Below are 18,315 nucleotides of genomic sequence, written 5' to 3'. Positions count from 1 at the left end.
ATCTGCCACTGATACGACTCTACGCACGCTTAGTGTTCGCTTTACCTAGAACAAGTATGAAACTAGAAGTACTTTGTAGGTGTTGTTGGATAGGTTTGCAAGATAATAAAGAACACGTAAATAAAAAGTAGGGGCTGTTTAGATAAAGAAGCAATAAAGTAAGTATTAGTAGAGAACTTTTTGTCACGAGATAGTTATTTGTCCCTAGGCAATCGATAACTAGACCGGTAATCACTATTGCAATTTTATTTGAGGGAGAGGCATAAGCTAACATACTTTCTCTTCTTGGATCATATGCACTTATGATTGGAACTCTAGCAAGCATCCGCAACTACTAAAGATCATTAAGGTAAAACCCAACCATAGCATTAAAGTATCAAGTCCTGTTTATCGCATACGCAAACAACCTACTTACTCGGGTCTGTGCTTCTGTCACTCACGCCACCCACCATCAGCAAATCATGAACATATTGCAAACCCTACAGCGGGGATCCTTCATGCTTGCGTGACATGGAGAGCACCATAGGACAGAACCAATAATAAAACATGCAACTCAAACCAATCACGACCATCAATTAACCCATAGGACAAAACAGATCTACTCAAACATCATAGGATAGCCATACATCATTGGGAAATAATATATAGCGCCGAGCACCATATTTAAGTAGAGATTACAGCTGGCAAGAGAGGGGTTACACCGCTGCATAGAGGAGGGAAGAGTTGGTGATGAAGGCGGTGAATTTGTTGGTGAAGATCGTGGTGATGATGATGGCCCCGGCGGCGTTCCGGCGCCACCGGAAGCAAGGGGGAGAGAGCCCCCCTTCTTCTTCCTCTTCCTTGACCTTCTCCCTAGATGGAAGAATGGTTTCCCCTCTGGTCCTTGGCTCCCATGGCTTGGGAGGGGCGAGAGCCCCTCCGAGATTGGATCTATCTCTCTGTCTCTCTCTGTTTCTGCGTTCTCAGATTCTGCCCTGGCACCGTTTCTTTTATATCCGGAGATCCGTAACTCCGATTGGATTGAAACCTTCGCCCAGATATTTTTCCAAAAATTAGCTTTCTTGCAGCCAAAGAAGGGCATCAACCGCCTTACAAGGGGCCCATGAGGGTCAGGGGCGCGCCCACTTAAAGTGGTGGCGTGGGCCACCCTCGTGGCCACCTCGAGCACCATCTTGCGTTGATTCTTCCTCCCAAAAATCACAAATATTCCAAAATAATTCTCCGTTCGATTTGATCCCGTATGGACTCCGTTTGATATTGGGTTTCTGCAAAACATAAAACATGCAACAAATAGGAACTGGCACTGGGCACTGGATCAATATGTTAGTCCCAAAAAATAGTATAAAAAGTTGCCAAAAGTATATGAAAGTTGAATAATATTGGCATGGAGTAATCAAAAATTATAGAGACGCGGAGACGTATCAGCATCCCCAAGCTTAATTCCTGCTCGTCCTTTAGTAGGTAAATGATAAGAAAGATAATTTTTATGTGGAATGCTACCTAGCATAATATTGATCATATATCTAATCATGGCATGAACATTAAGACACGAGTGATTCAAAGAAATAGTCTATCATTTGACATAAAAACGATAATACTTCGAGCGTACTAATAAAGCAATCATGTCTTTTCAAAACAACATGGCCAAAGAAAGTTATCCCTACAAAATCATATAGTCTGGCTGTTGCTCTATCTTCATCACACAAAGTAATCATGCACAAGCCCGATGACAAGCCAAGCAATTGTTTCATACTTTAGTAAGGTCAAACTTTTTCAACTTTCACGCAATACATGAGAGTGAGCCATGGACATAGAACTATATGTGGAATAGAATGGTGGTTGTGGAGAAGACAAAAAAGGAGAAGATAGTCTCACATCAACTAGGCGTATCAATGGGCTATGGAGATGCCCATCAATAGATATCAATGTGGGTGAGTAGGGATTGCCATGCAACGGATGCACTAAGAGCTATAAGTGTATGAAAGCTCAAACTGAAAACTAAGTGGGTGTGCATCCAACTTGCTTGCTCATGAAGACCTCGGGCATTTGAGAAAGCCCATCATTGGAATATACAAGCCAAGTTCTATAATGAAAATTCCCACTAGTATATGAAAGTGAAAGCATAGGAGGCTCTCTCTATGAAGAACATGGTGCTACTCTAAAGCACAAGTGTGGTAAAAGGATAGTAACATTGCCCCTTCTCTCTTTTTCTCTCATTTTTTATTTCCTTTTTTATTATTTTTGGTGGGCTTCTTTGGCCCCTTTTTTTGGGCTTCTTTGGCCTCTTTTATTTTTCATAAAGTCCAGAGACTCATCCCGACTTGTGGGGGAATCATAGTCTCCATCATCCTTTCCTCACTGGGGCAATGCTCTAATAATGATGATCATCACACTTTTATTTACTTACAACTCGATATCTAGAACAAAGATATGACTCTATATGAATGCCTCCGGCGGTACCGGGATGTGCAATGATCTAGCGTAGCCATGACATTAAAAAAACGGACAAGCCATGAAGACATCATGCTAGCTATCTTATGATCATGCAAGGAAATATGACAATGAATTCTCAAGTCATGTATATGATGATGATGGAAGTTGCATGGCAATATATCTCGGAATGGCTATGGAAATGCCATGATAGGTAGGTATGGTGGCTGTTTTGAGGAAGGTATATGTGAAGGAAATATGCCCTAGAGGCAATAATAAAGTTATTATTTATTTCCTTATATCATGATAAATGTTTATTATTCATGCTAGAATTGTATTAACCGGAAACATAATACATGTGTGAATATATAGACAAACAGAGTGTCACTAGTATGCCTCTACTTGACTAGCTTGTTAATCAAAGATGGTTATGTTTCCTAACCATGAACAAAGAGTTCGGGATCACATCATTAGTTGAATGATCTGATTGACATGACCCATTCCGTTAGCTTAGCACCCGATCGTTTAGTATGTTGCTATTGCTTTCTTCATGACTTATACATGTTCCTATGACTATGAGATTATGCAACTCCCGTTTACTGGAGGAACACTTTGTGTGCTACCAAACGTCACAACATAACTGGGTGATTATAAAGGTGCTTTACAGGTGTCTCCAAAGGTACTTGTTGGGTTGGCGTATTTCGAGATTAGGATTTGTCACTCTGAATGTCGGAGAGGTATCTCTGGGCCCTCTCGGTAATACACATCACTTAAGCCTTGCAAGCATTGCAACTAATGAGTTAGTTGCGAGATGATGTATTACGGAACGAGTAAAGAGACTTGCCGATAATGAGATTGAACTAGGTATTGGATACCGACGATCGAATCTCGGGCAAGTAACATACCGATGACAAAGGGAACAACGTATGTTGTTATGCGGTCTGACCGATAAAGATCTTCGTAGAATATGTAGGAACCAATATGGGCATCCAGGTCCCGCTATTGGTTATTGACCGGAGACGTGTCTCGGTCATGTCTGCATTGTTCTCGAACTGTAGGGTCCGCATGCTTAAAGTTACGATGACAGTTTCTTTACGAGTTTATGTATTTTGATGTACCGAAGGTTGTTCGGAGTCCCAGATGTGATCACGGACATGACGAGGAGTCTCGAAATGGTCGATACATAAAGATCGATATATTGGAAGCCTATATTTGGACATCGGAATCATTCCGGGTGAAATCACCATTTTACCGGAGTACCGGGGGGTTACCGGAACCCCCCGGGGGGTTATTGGGCCTACATGGGCCTTGAGGGAGAAGAGAGAAGGAGGCAGGAGGGGGCCGCGCGCCCCTCCCCTTCCTAGTCTGAATAGGACAAGGGAAGGGGGGCGGCGCCCCCCCTTTCCTTCCCCTATTCCTCCTGTTTCCCCCTTCTCCTTCTCCAACTAGGAAAGAAAGGGAGTCCTACTCCCGGTGGGAGTAGGACTCCCCCTTGGCGCGCCCCTCCTTGGCCGGCCGCCCCCTCCCCTTGGCTCCTTTATATACGGGGGTGGGGGGCACCCCATAGACACACAAGTTGATCTTCGTGATCGTTCCTTAGCCATGTGCGGTGCCCCCCTCCACGATATTACACCTCGGTCATATTGTAGCGGTGCTTAGGCGAAACCCTGCGACGGTTGAACATCAAGATCGTCACCATGCCGTCGTGCTGACGGAACTCCTCTCTGAAGCTCAGCTAGATCGGAGCCCGGGGTGCGTCATCGAGCTGTACGTGTGTCAAGAACTCGGAGGTGCCGGAGTAACGGTGCTTGGATCGGTTGGACCGGGAAGACGTACGACTACTTCCTCTACGTTGCGTCAACGCTTCCGCTTCGGTCTATGAGGGTCCGTAGACAACACTCTCCCCTCTCGTTGCTATGCCATCACCATGATCTTGCGTGTGCGTAGGAATTTTTTTGAAATTACTACGTTCCCCAACAATATGGTGGGTGTATGGTACCGGTGAAAGTTGTGCGGCACAAGAGAGGCTAGCAATGGTGGAAGGGTGAGAGTGTGTATAATCCATGGACTCAACATTAGTCATAAAGAACTCATATACTTATTGCAAAAATCTACGAGCCATTGAAAACAGAGTACTACGTGCATGCTCCTAGGGGGATAGATTAGTAGGAAAATACCATCGCTCGTCCCCGACCGCCACTCATAAGGAAGACAATCAATAAATAAAATTATGCTCCAACTTCATCACAAAGCGGTTCACCATACGTGCATGCTTCAGGAATCACAAACCTCAACACAAGTATTTCTACTAATCCACAATCACCCGCTAGCATGACTCTAATATCACCACCTTTATATCGCAAAACTATTGCAAGGAATCAAACATATCATATTCAGCGATCTACAAGTTTATGTAGGATTTTATGACTAACCATGTGAATGACCAATTCCTGTCATCTCTCTAAATTGATATAAGTGAAGCAAGAGAGTTTAATTCTTTCTACAAAAGATATGCCCACGCTCTAAAAAATATAAGTGAAGCAAAAGATCATTTTACAAATGGCGGTTTTCTATGTTAAGAGAAACAGGCAATCCAAACTTCAAATGATATAAGTGAAGAACATGAAGCATTCTATAAAGCCATACTCAAAAGATTTAAGTGAAGTGCAATGAGAATTCTATAAATCAACCAAGGACTATCTCATACCAGCATGGCACATAAAATAAAGGTGAAAACTAAATGCAAAAGATGCTCCAAGACTTGCACATATCGCATGAACGAAACGAATCCGAAAACATACCGATACTTGTTGAAGAAAGAGGGGATGCCTTCCGGGGCATCCCCAAGCTTAGACGCTTGAGTATCCTTGAATATTTACTTGGGGTTCCTTGGACATCCCCAAGCTTGAGCTCTTGCCCCTCCTCCTTTTCTTCATATTGAGACCTTCTCGATCAAACACTTCATCCACACAAAACTTCAACAGAAAACTCGGTAAGATCCGTTAGTATAATAAAGCAAATCACTACTCTAAGTACTGTTGCAAACCAATTCATATTTTGTTTTTTCATTGTGTATACTGTAATATAACTTTTCCATGGCTTAATCCACTGATATAAATTGATAGATTCATCAAAACAAGTAAACTATGCATCAAAAACAGAATCTGTCAAAAACAGAACAGTCTGTAGAAATCTGCACATTCACCATACTTATGGTACCCCAAAAATTCTACCACAATTAGGAAAAATAAAAACTTTGTACAGCAAGACAGTGCAAAAAGAATCAGAATGATTTGACATTCCAGCAAAAAATGTAAAATCGCGCACTACAGCCAAAGTTTCTGTCCTGCACCATACAAACCAACAAGCATTGTAAACATCCTAAAGGCAAACCTTAGCACATTATTTTTAGAATACAATGTAATTATACAAGGGGATAGTTATTTTTGATGAAATTTTTCTGTAATTAAGATTCACAAAGTTTCCGTGAGCATGAACAAAGTTCAAGGAGCTCTCCCACTTCAACAATGCTTGTCTCTCTCACTTTCACTTTCCTTTTTGAAAAGTTTTGGGTTCCCCTCTTTATTTTTTTGTTTTTAAACTATATAAAAGCACTCAACAGAAATAAATGACTCTCTAAAACTTCCGGGTTGTCTCCCTGGCAGCGTTTTCTTTAAAGCCATTAAGCTAGGCATATAGTGCTCAAGTAATGGATCCACCCGGATCCCAAGGTATATCAAAGCCAATTTTAATTAACAATGATTTGTAATTTAGTAGTGAGCAAAAACTAATATATATCATGAAACAACAAAGTCTAACTCTCTTCCTATGCATCGGCATGTCATAAAAGAACAATTCATGCACACAAATTAAATGCCAATGCATAGTATAAGCAGTTTCTTGCAATTTTATCATATTGGAAACATAGAGAGGTGGAGATATAGTTCCTCTCTCATAATAATTGCAAGTAGGAGCAGCAAGCACATGCATATTATATTCATCAAAATCATCATGTGTAGTAGTAAAACGCAACCCATCAATATAATCCTTAATAAGGGCAAACTTCTCCGATATGTGTAGTAGGGAGAATTCAAAAAGATAATAGGACTATCATGCGTTGGTGCAATAGCAACAATTTCATGTTTAACATAATGAACTATAGCATGTTCATCTCCATAAGCATAATTCATATTGGCATCTTGGCCACAAGCATCATCAAAAAGGGATATTTCAAGAGAATCAATGGGATCATAACAATCATCATAGCAATCATCCTTCGGTAAGCACGAAGGGGAATTAAAAAATGTATGAGTTGAAGAGTTACTCTCATTTGAAGGTGGGCACGGGTAGCTAATCCGCTCTTCCTCCTTTTGTTCTTCGCTCTCCTCATCATCTTTTTCATCCAGTGAGCTCACAGTTTCATCAATTTCTTCTTCCATAGACTCCTGCAAAATATTAGTTTCTTCTTGGACAACAGAGACTTTCTCAATAAATGCATCAATTTCGGAATTGAATTCATAATTCTCATAGCAATATTTAAGTATAGTAAAATTTTCAGGTCTATAAACTAAATAATCAAAATCTTCAAATGTTTTAAACATAGATTCAATCTCATAAGCACCCATAAAAGCAACAAATTATTCTATTTGTTACACATCATAGTAATCATAGATACCATTAGCATAAGAAGCCAAGGTTTTATTATCATTGAATTTGCATGAAAAGGGAAGGTGTGGAGACTTTATCCTAGAGCAACAAGTATAATCATGTCTCAAGCATAGATCCCGAGCATACCAACGCAACATATAAATTTGATCCCATAATAGTTTCCCTTTTTGTGTCAAGAGATAATCCCTAAAGTATTCACGTTGATCCAACGTGTCTCCCATAACATAATTGAATGGGGTTTTCTCAGGATTATCAAAGTAGTACATAATATCTTTCACATAATGAGCATCAAGGGTTTTAGGAGGTTCCCCATCTCCATGAGTAGCAAGTACACCTAATTTTTTTTGGTATTTTGTGTTCCATATCCATAGCTAAAGATAGAGAACAACTTAGAACAGCAAATAAAAATCACTTAGTGATAAAGCAAACAAGAACACATGAGAATATTCACCCCACGCTATGACTCCCCGGCAACGGCGCCAGAAAAAGGTCTTGATAACCCACAAGTATAGGGGATAATTGTAGCCTCTTTCGATAAGTAAGAGTGTCGAACCCAACGAGGAGCTAAAGGTAGAACAAATATTCTCTCAAGTCCTATCTGCCACTGATACGACTCTACACACGCTTAGTGTTCGCTTTACCTAGCACAAGTATGAAACTAGAAGTACTTTGTAGGTGTTGTTGGATAGGTTTGCAAGGTAATAAAGAACACGTAAATAAAAAGTAGGGGCTGTTTAGATAAAGAAGCAATAAAGTAAGTATTAGTAGAGAGCTTTTTGTCACGAGAAAGTTATTTGTCCCTAGGCAATCGATAACTAGACCGGTAGTCACTATTGCAATTTTATTTGAGGGAGAGGCATAAGCTAACATACTTTCTCTTCTTGGATCATATGCACTTATGATTGGAACTCTAGCAAGCATCCGCAACTACTAAAGATCATTAAGGTAAAACCCAACCATAGCATTAAAGGATCAAGTCCTCTTTATCCCATACGCAAACAACCTACTTACTCGGGTCTGTGCTCCTGTCACTCACGCCACCCACCATTAGCAAATCATGAACATATTGCAAACCCTACAGCGAGGATCCCTCATGCTTGCGCGACACGAAGAGCACCATAGGACATCACCAATAATAAAACATGCAACTCAAACCAATCATGACCATCAATTAACCCATAGGACAAAACAGATCTACTCAAACATCATATGATAGCCATACATCATTGGGAAATAAAATATAGCGTGCAGCACCATGTTTAAGTAGATATTACAGCGGGTAAGAGAGGGGTTACACCGCTGCATAGAGGGGGGAATAGTTGGTGATGAAGGTGGTGAAGTTGTTGGTGAAGATCGCGGTGATGATGATGGCCCCGGTGGCGTTCCGACGCCACCGAAAGCAAGGGGGAGAGAGCACCCCCTTCTTCTTCCTCTTCCTTGACCTTCTCCCTAGATGGGAGAACGGTTTCCCCTCTGGTCCTTGGCTCCAATGGCTTGGGAGGGGCGAGAGCCCCTCCGAGATTGGATCTCTCTCTCTATCTCTCTCTGTTTCCGCGTTCTCAGATTCTGCCCTGGCACCGTTTCTTTTATATCCGAAGATCTGTAACTCCTATTGGATTGAAACCTTCACCTAGATATTTTTCCAAAATTAGCTTTCTTGCGGCCAAAGAAGGGCACCAACCGCCTTACGAGGGGCCCACGAGGGTCAGGGGCGCGCCCACTTAAAGTGGTGGCGTGGGCCACCCTCGTGGCCACCTCGGGCACCGTCTCGCGTTGATTCTTCCTCCCAAAAATCACAAATATTCCAAAATAATTCTCCATCCGTTTTTATCCCGTTTGGACTCCGTTTGATATTGGGTTTCTGCGAAACATAAAACATGCAACAGATAGGAAGTGACACTAGGCACTGGATCAATATGTTAATCCCAAAAAATAGTATAAAAAGTTGCCAAACGTATATGAAAGTTGAATAATATTGGCATGGAATAATCAAAAATTATAGATACGACGGAGATGTATCAGTGAGGTCGGGGAAGGCTGGAGGGGCTCGACTCGCTCGAATGAAAGGGCGACCGAGAGGAGGAGGCGGCGGCCATACTTGGAGCTTGCGATCAGGGGGACTCTAGCAATGAACGAGTGGGTAGGGAGGACCGCCGGGGGGAGAGGAACATGCTGGATTGGTCGGGAGGTGGAGAGGAGGGCTAGGCTCGCCGAAATCAAGAAGAGACCAAGGTGGCCATGGCTGACGGTGGTGGATAGAGGCCAAGCGAGGCCACTCCGATGGACTAGGGAGGCGGGGTAGGAGTGAGTGAGGTGCGGGAGGAGTCGAGCACACCATAAATAGTAGAGGGAAGGGTTCTAGAGCATCACAAGTGAGCTTGAGCATAGCTCTAATGGAGGATAGAGGCGTTTGGCAGCACGGGCATGGCGTTTGTGGCTGAACGCGACGAGATTGTAACATCCTAATTTTCAATTTGGATGTTATACATAGATCATTATATGCATATCATATTTATTTTTGCATTTTGTTGTGATCCTAGAAATCTTAAGCAACTCAAGGACCCAAGGAGAGAGTTGGAGGTTTGACAAAAATCATATTTGAATTTAATTCAAATTTGAAGAAAGGATCAATTTGATTTTTATTATTTTTCTCTCCAATTATTTCCGATATTAAAAATATAAGAGAGAAGATAATATGACTTCTTCAACCTAAGAGAAATATTGGCGAAAGAATTTTAAAATCAAATTATAATTTTATTGTTATTTTATTTGAATTAGAAAAATATTGCATTTTTGGAAATTGCATCTTAGTCCAGAAAAATGTTCATCTTGTCCTAAATTTTTGGTTTGGACGGTGAAAATTGTTTCTGGAATTTTTAGAATTTTTGTTATATTTATTTAAGATTTTTCCTCGCGACGAAATTATTTACAAAAAAGTTCTGGGCCGGCCCGAGCCTAGCCGGGCCAAGCCCCGCTGCGACACCGCCTCGCCCACGTCGCCCGCCGTGGAGCCGTCGGACTCCCAGAGGAGTCTAACTCGCCGCTGCCTCGCCGACCCCCTGTCCAAGTCGGAGAACTCGGGGGGAGGGGGGCTATAAAAGCCGCCTCGAGGCCGCCGCCTCCTCCTCGTCTCGCCGCCGCCGCACCACAGCCCCGCCACCAGCGTCGCCGCTGCCGAGTCGCGCCGCCGCCTGCTGCTGCTGCCACTGCCGCCGACGCCCGCCGTTGCCGCGTAGCTACTGCCCCGCACGCCCCGCGCCGCCACCGTCGCCGGGTTTCGCTGTTGAACCGACTCGGCTAACGGTATAAAACCGCTCGGTTTGATCTCGGTTTTGTTTTGGTTTTCTTCGATCCGGTTTAGATCGGTTTAGTTTCGGTTTTATTTATTTAACGAACGTTCTTTCGTTAGTTCATTTTAACGAACAATATTCGTTAGATTTGTTATGTTAGCGAATATTCGCGCCTTAGTTTTTTCTTTTTAGTTTAATTTTCGGCTAGGGACCTATCCGTGAATAATTTTATCGCGACTTAGCCCCTGATCTTTAAACTAGCATAATGTTTTACTTGTTTATCCAAATTAGTTGAAACCAACGCCTAAATCTTCATATCGTTCTGTTCTTTCCCGTTAACCAACTTGAACATGATTTTGGTACAGTAAAATTTGGGTTTGTCCAGATTAGTAAACAATCTTGTTTCGTTCGTATTTTGAGTTTCGTTGCTCCGTTTGAGTAGAATCTTTTTGCAAATCGTAGCTATTCACATGAACCTAATGTTAAGATCTAATTCACATGATAATATTTCTGTTTGGTTTGACTTTTGTTAGTTTAAGCTGTTTGTTTGGTTCGTGTTTGATTTGGAACTTTTCTGAGTTTTCTTGATGTTTCGTTTGAGTGATTGCTTATGTATGCTACTGTTTGTCTATGCCAGATTACCCGGAGTGTGAAGCTTGTTACTACAAACTTCTAGAGTTTGCAGATCGTCAGCAAGGCAAGTTATACTTTGATCATACTCTTTTATACCCAGTTTTTACTATGCATTAGTTCTGCCCCGCAAATATTTGCATGAGTAGGATTGGGAAAATGTGGTTTTGGTTGTAGTGCTTGAGGTAGGAACCTAATACCTTTTGAACACCCCGGGAATATACGTTATGCTTATTATTGCTTAGCCATGCTCGTAGACGGGGATTGGATAGTGATTCACACATGGAAGTTTGAGACTTATTTAATCATGGATAATATTAAGGTGGCAACTTTCATATACATCTGGGTGGATTGGTTGAGGCACCTGGTGATGAGGACATCACTTCTACTGTTACGCCCGCTGTGACTCCTACATCAGTTATTCCACTTGGTCCTATTACTAGAGAACGAGCGAGACAAATTAATGGCCAGGTATTATCGCTCCTTTGTACACATAATTTAACTGACGAGAATATGATATTACACTCATGTTCCGATTTACTTGTACTCAGAAATGAAGGTGTTGATGATCTGACGAGAGAAAGTAATATGAAGCCAGGAGATGGAAAATGTTGCATGTTGACTACACCAGCAGGAGCTATATTGCATGCAAGAACCAATCGGACCATCCATGATCCATGCTACGTACATGCAAAAGGAGAGAAGGAGGAAGCCACGTACTACCTCCGTCCGGGTTTATTAGTCTCCATTGTATTTCGTGTCAAAGTTTGACCATAGATTAAACTAACAAAATGTTCAGGCATGTCACCAAACATTATATTTTGGAAAACTATGTTCAAATACGAATCCAATGAGATAATTTTATTGGACATGCATTAACATTTTGTTAGTTAAATCTTTAGTCAAAATTTGGCACAAACAACAAAGGGGACCTTTAAACCAGAACGGAGATAGTACACACAAGCCCACCTCATCAAATAAAGAAGGAAACCATACAATATTCTATCTACATGTGGGCCGGCCTGATGAGATTATTTCCTTCAAATCGTAGCAGTGCTGGACACGTTAACGTGCAGCTCCTAGGCGGCGGACGTACGGACTTAATAAATAGTTAGCGTTTATCTAGGTTTAGACTCGGGTTTTATTGTATTGTCTAGCCATCGCTACAATTCGCATCTACGAGACATGTAAGACTACCGCCTTTTCAGATCCACAGTGGAACCCCAACTTTTCATCTAGTTCGTGTGCTTAGTTTTTTTATCCACAATTTCAGTTGCAATTCACCTTTGTTCTTGCTGGTTCTTCGGTTGCTTGCAGGAACTCAAACCCCGTTGTTCAGGTTGATCGTGCCTACAGCAAGGTCAATAACCATCGGAGATTGGTTTAGCGATTGTCGAGGCGTATCGTCGGGTACGGTATAGCCAGATCGTCAAGGTCAAAATCCACCAAATCGATATTTATCCCCACTCTCATCGAAAGATCGGGCCGCCGTCACATCAAGTGGTATCAGTTTTCAGGTTTATCGGTGAGAGATTTATAGTTTTTGTAGTTTAGTTTATTTTCTGTCCTATAAACCCACGAAAAAGCCAAAAAAAATTAGATTAGTTCATCCATTACACCTATCTTTTTAGCCTTTTTAGTAATTTTTGCATCTAGTATTTGTGTAGTTGAATTTTTGGTTGCATACATCCTAGAATTAGTGCTGGTTTAGATTTGTTCAAGAGAAAATTGTCTACTAGATTGCACTTGTTTTTGTCCATCATATTTTCTGTCGCAAGTTCGTTCGTAATCTGAAAACAAAAAGCAAGTTGGATTGTTTTATACGCATACATGTGTTGTTCCATGAGCTTATTCCAGACTAGTCAACCTCCGCGTGCGTACGTGCAGCCTCGTCTCGCGCAACCTCCCAGACATCAGCCACCCAGTGTCTGCCCCTCCGCGCAGCTATTCCCACACACTAGACATCCAACTTTCTTTGTCTGCCTCCACGCGCCACCCAAAAATTTCCGCCGGCTACCTGTGTATTAGTACTAGTCCACGCTAATCTCCACACTCAAGTGCTTGTAGCTAGCTCTCGTTGCACCTTGTCCAGTAGCCTTGCATCTTATTTATCTCTTGTGACTTGAAGTCTGTCTGTGATTCTGCTAGCAACCGGCAAAAAAAGAGCAAACAAAAAAGAAAAAAATTTAAAAGAAAAGTTGCAAAAAAAAATCAGGCCGGCTAGCATCTGTTTTAGGCTGATTTTTTCTTTTCCGGACATTATTTTGCTACTACAGTGTTCATCGCCGAGTCATTTATCATCTACTTTCGAGCTTTATTATACACGGCGTTTATACCTCACTTATATCTAGCTACTTAGAGCTATTATTTTCATCGATTTCCCTTCACTTGATTCAGTATCTGGGCTTAGATTGTTTTATCTCTTACTAGTCGACTGCCAGAACTAGTTAGGAGTTTGAACAATTATTCAACTTACATTACTTTTTGCTTAATTGTGCCACATATTGTGAGTTGAGAAAACCTTCACCAAGCTCCACATCCTATATTGTACCCAGTTTGGTCACTTGGTAATCGCTATATCAATCTTTTGATAACTTTTGACATCGCCAATGGCTGGCAACCATTGCAACACGGTAAGAACTGGTAAGAGCTTGGTAATTGCTCGAGAGTTAAGAGACATTTTCCACCGCCTCACCGTAGTTACTGTAGGAGCAATATACTTGTGATTTTGTTCTTGTTTCATCCTAACCATGGCAGGTGACAAAGACAACATGAAAGCCACGGTGGCACGCCTTGAGGAGGATGTGCATGCATACATCGAGCGGTTCACATCATTTGAGGGCGCACTTGATAAGCGTCTCAAGTCGATCGAGGATAGCAATGAGACGTTCACTCAAACGCTTGCATCTATTATGAAACGTCTCGATGCCCAGGATGCCCGTCTGGGTGCTACCTCCACTGCCGCTCCGCGTCTTCCAGCCACCAACACAGGTCTACAACGAGCTTGTCGAGTGCCCCCAGGAGACCCGAGGCACCCTCTTTCATACACCGATGCCGTCGACCAGCCCCGTCCTTGCAACGCCAACTCGATAGCTGACGACATCCAAGATGACAACTATGATGGTGATTCCGAGGATCCTGATGCAGTTAATGATAACAATGATCGTGATCATTGTCGACTATGCAATAATCAACAAGGTATGGGACAACACCAGCGTCCTCAGGTACGTGGCCATGACGACTCGTTAGGTAAAATTAAATTTGTCATGCCTCCTTTTGATGGGAAATATGATCCATATGTTTATCTTGACTTGGAATTACTAGTTGATCAAAAATTTGCTTGCTATGATTTTCCTGATGAGTTAGGGCTGCAACTAGTGAGTTTAGTGATTTTTCTTCTGTTTGGTGGAGAGAATATTGTCGTAAACATCCTAATAATATTCCAGCCACTTGGGAAGCTTTGAAATTAGTAATGTGTCACTGTTTTGTTCCTGGATATTATGAACGTGACTTGCTAAATAAACTACAACGGTTGAACCAAGGATCTAAATCTGTGGAAGACTATTATCAAGAATTGCAAATGGGCATGTTACGTTGTGGTTTAGTTGAGACCGAGGAAGCCTCTATGGCTAGGTTCTTGGGTGGATTGAATAGAGAAATTTATGACATACTTGCTTATAAGGATTATCATTCAATGACCCATTTATTCCATCTTGCTATACATGCTGAACATGAAGTGCAGGGTCGCTCGAGAATACGTTCTCATTTTTCTGCAGGTCGTACCTCTACATGGGCTTAGTGCTCAGATTTAGATCCTGCACTTCATGACCAATTTATGACGCTGACCCCTGCTGCCCCGTCCGCTCGCACCTCCACGACATCACCTGCCACCTCTCGATCGGGGCCTACTTCATCAACTTCAGCATCACACACTTTGGCACCACTGAAAATTACTACACCAATTCCAACAAAAAGTTCGTCATCCTCATCTGCTTCCTCGAAAAGAACAAAGGATATCCAGTGCCACACTTGTAAGGGATTTGGCCATGTCATGAAGGAGTGTAATAAGCGTGTATTGATCATTCGTGAAGACGGCGAGTATGATTCCGCTAGTGATTTTGATGAAGACACATATGCCTTGCTTTCTGCACATGAAGACGATGACACAAGCCCGACGCAAGTGGAAGAACATGTGACCGCCGCCGACGCTGATAAGTACATGAGTCTTATATCACATCGTGTACTTAGTGCTCAGATTGTCAAAGCAAAGAAGGGTCAGCGTCACAACCTCTTCCACATCAAAGGAGTTGTCAAGGAGTGTTCCGTTCACATAATCATTGATGGAGGGAGTTGTAACAATTTAGCAAGCATTGACATGGTGGAGAAGCTCTCCCTACCTTTCGTGACAACATCCACAACCTTACTACATTCAATGGTTTAATGATGGTGGAGAGGTAAAGGTACATGCATGGTGAGAGTTCCTTTTTCTTTAGGTTCATACCATGACACTATTGATTGCGATATTTTGCCTATGCAAGCTTGTTCTATGTTACTAGGAAGGCCATGGCAATATGATAAACAATGTTTACATGATGGTAGAACTAATCAGTACACTCTCACACATAAAGGAAAGAAAATCATTCTACACCCTATGTCTCCTGAGCAAAATTTAAAAGATGGCCTTGCTAGGGGAAGTATAAACACAAATATTGAGCGTACTAAATCTGAAAATCAGAAAGTTGTTGATGAGTTAGAACAATTTAATAAGATGCACAAATCTGATCCTAGCACATCTAAAGAAATTAAATTGAAAGGTGCTTCTTTCTTAGCTACACGTGCTGAAATTTTTGAGTTAGATGCTCATACTAATGAATGTTATGCTCTTATTTGCAAAGAAGTTATGTTTTCATTTGAGGATATGCCTTCTTCTTTGCCTCCTGTTGTCGCTAACCTTTTGCAGGAGTATCATGATGTTTTCCCAAAGGAAGTACCACCGGGGCTGCCACCTATGAGAGGTATTGAACATCAAATTGACTTGATACCTGGCGCCTCATTACCCTACCGTGCGCCGTACCGGACTAATCCAAGAGGAGACTAAGGAGATTCAGCGACAAGTTCAAGAACTACTTGAAAAAGGTTACATTCGTGAATCCCTTAGTCCATGTGCTGTACCAATTTTACTTGTTCGTAAAAAAGACGGTACTTAGCGTATGTGTGTTGATTGTAGAGCCATCAATAATATTACAATTCGATATCGTCATCCTATTCCTAGATTAGGTGACATGCTTGATGAACTCAGTGGCTCAGTTGTGTTTTCTAAAGTGGACTTGCGTAGTGGCTACCATCAAATTCGTATGAAACTAGGTGATGAATGGAAAACTGCTTTCAAAACTAAATTTGGTTTATATGAGTGGTTAGTTATGCCTTTTGGATTGACTAATGCACCTAGTACTTTCATGAGACTAATGAATGAAGTTTTGCGAGCTATCATTGGACGATTTGTGGTAGTATAGTTCGATGATATTCTGATTTATAGTAAGTCAATAGAGGAACACTTAGACCATTTGCGTGCTGTTTTTTCTGCTCTGCGTGATGCACGTTTATTTGTAATATCGAGAAGTGCACTTTTTGCATGGATCGAGTTGCTTTTCTTGGCTATGTTTTGATGGCACAAGGAATTGAAGTTGATAAAGCCAAGGTTGAAGCGGTCCAGAGTTGGCCGACCCCTAACTAGGTCACACAGGTACGAAGTTTTCTCGGGCTTGCTGAGTTATACCGGCGGTTCGTGAAGGATTTTAGTACCATCGCAACGCCGGTCAACGAGCTCAGAAAGAAAAATGTGCCATTTGTTTGGAGCGATGCACAAGAGGAAGCCTTCACTATGCTTAAAGATAAGCTTACACACGCCCCTTTGCTGCAATTACCTGATTTTAATAAGATGTTTGAATTGGAATGTGATGCTAGCGGCATTGGTTTAGGCGGTGTTTTATTGCAAGAAGGCAAACCAGTAGCATACTTTAGTGAAAAACTCGGTGGGCCTAGTATGAATTATACAACATATGATAAAGAACTTTATGCGCTAGTTCGGACTTTGGAGACATGGCAACATTATTTATGGCCTAAGGAGTTTTTCATACATTCTAATCATGAATCACTCAAGCATATTAGAAGTCAAAGCAAACTAAACCGTAGACAGGCAAAATGGGTTGGATTTATTGAATCTTTTCCACATGTTATTAAGCACAAGAAAGGGAAGGAGAATGTTATTGCCGATGCATTGTCTAGGCGCTATACCATGTTATCACAACTTGACAACATTTTTGGACTTGAAACTATAAAAGAGCAATATGCTAATGATGTCGATTTTAAAGATATTTTGCTCAATTGCGGAGAGGGTAGAACTTGGAACAAGTTAGTCGTTACTGACGGATTTGTTTTTCGTGCTAATAAGCTATGCATGCCAGATAGCTCTGTTCGTCTTTTGTTGTTACAGGAGGCGCATGGCGGAGGACTTATGGGACATTTCGGTGTCAAAAAGACAGAAGACATACTTGCTGGTCATTTCTTCTAGCCAAAAATGAGAAGGGATGTGGAGAGATATGTTGCACGCTGCACGACATGCCAAAAAGCTAAGTCACGATTGAACCCACATGGTTTATACATGCCTCTTCCTGTTCCTAGCACTCCTTGGGAAGATATATCTATGGACTTTGTATTAGGACTGCCTAGGACACGAGGGGGGCGGGATAGTATATTTGTGGTTGTTGATCGATTCTCTAAGATGGCACATTTTATACCTTGTCATAAAAGTGACAATGCTACTCACATTGCTGATCTGTTCTTTAGAGAAGTAGTTCGTTTACATGGTGTGCCAAATACAATTGTTTCTGATCGTGACACGTTTCTTAGCCACTTTTGGAGGGTGTTGTGGACAAAACTGGGGACTAAGCTTTTATTTAGTACTATGTGTCATCCTCAAACAGATGGTCAAACTGAAGTGGTTAATCGAACATTGTCCACTATGCTTAGGGCTGTTTTGAAAAGGAACTTAAAAATGTGGGAAGAATGTCTACCTCATGTAGAGTTTGCTTATAATCGTTCAGTTCATTCTACCACAAAGTAATGCCCTTTTGAGATTTTTTATGGATTCATACCTCGTGCGCCTATTGATTTATTACCTATTCCATCTTCGGAGAAGGTAAACCATGATGCTAAAGAACGTGCTGAGTTAGTGTTAAAAATGCATGAGATGACTAAGAAAAATATTCAACGCATGAATGCCAAGTATAAACTTGCT

Source organism: Triticum dicoccoides, chromosome 6B (assembly GCF_002162155.2).
Source record: "Triticum dicoccoides isolate Atlit2015 ecotype Zavitan chromosome 6B, WEW_v2.0, whole genome shotgun sequence".
Taxonomy (NCBI): Eukaryota; Viridiplantae; Streptophyta; class Magnoliopsida; order Poales; family Poaceae; genus Triticum; species Triticum dicoccoides.
This window is presented reverse-complemented; position numbering follows the sequence as displayed.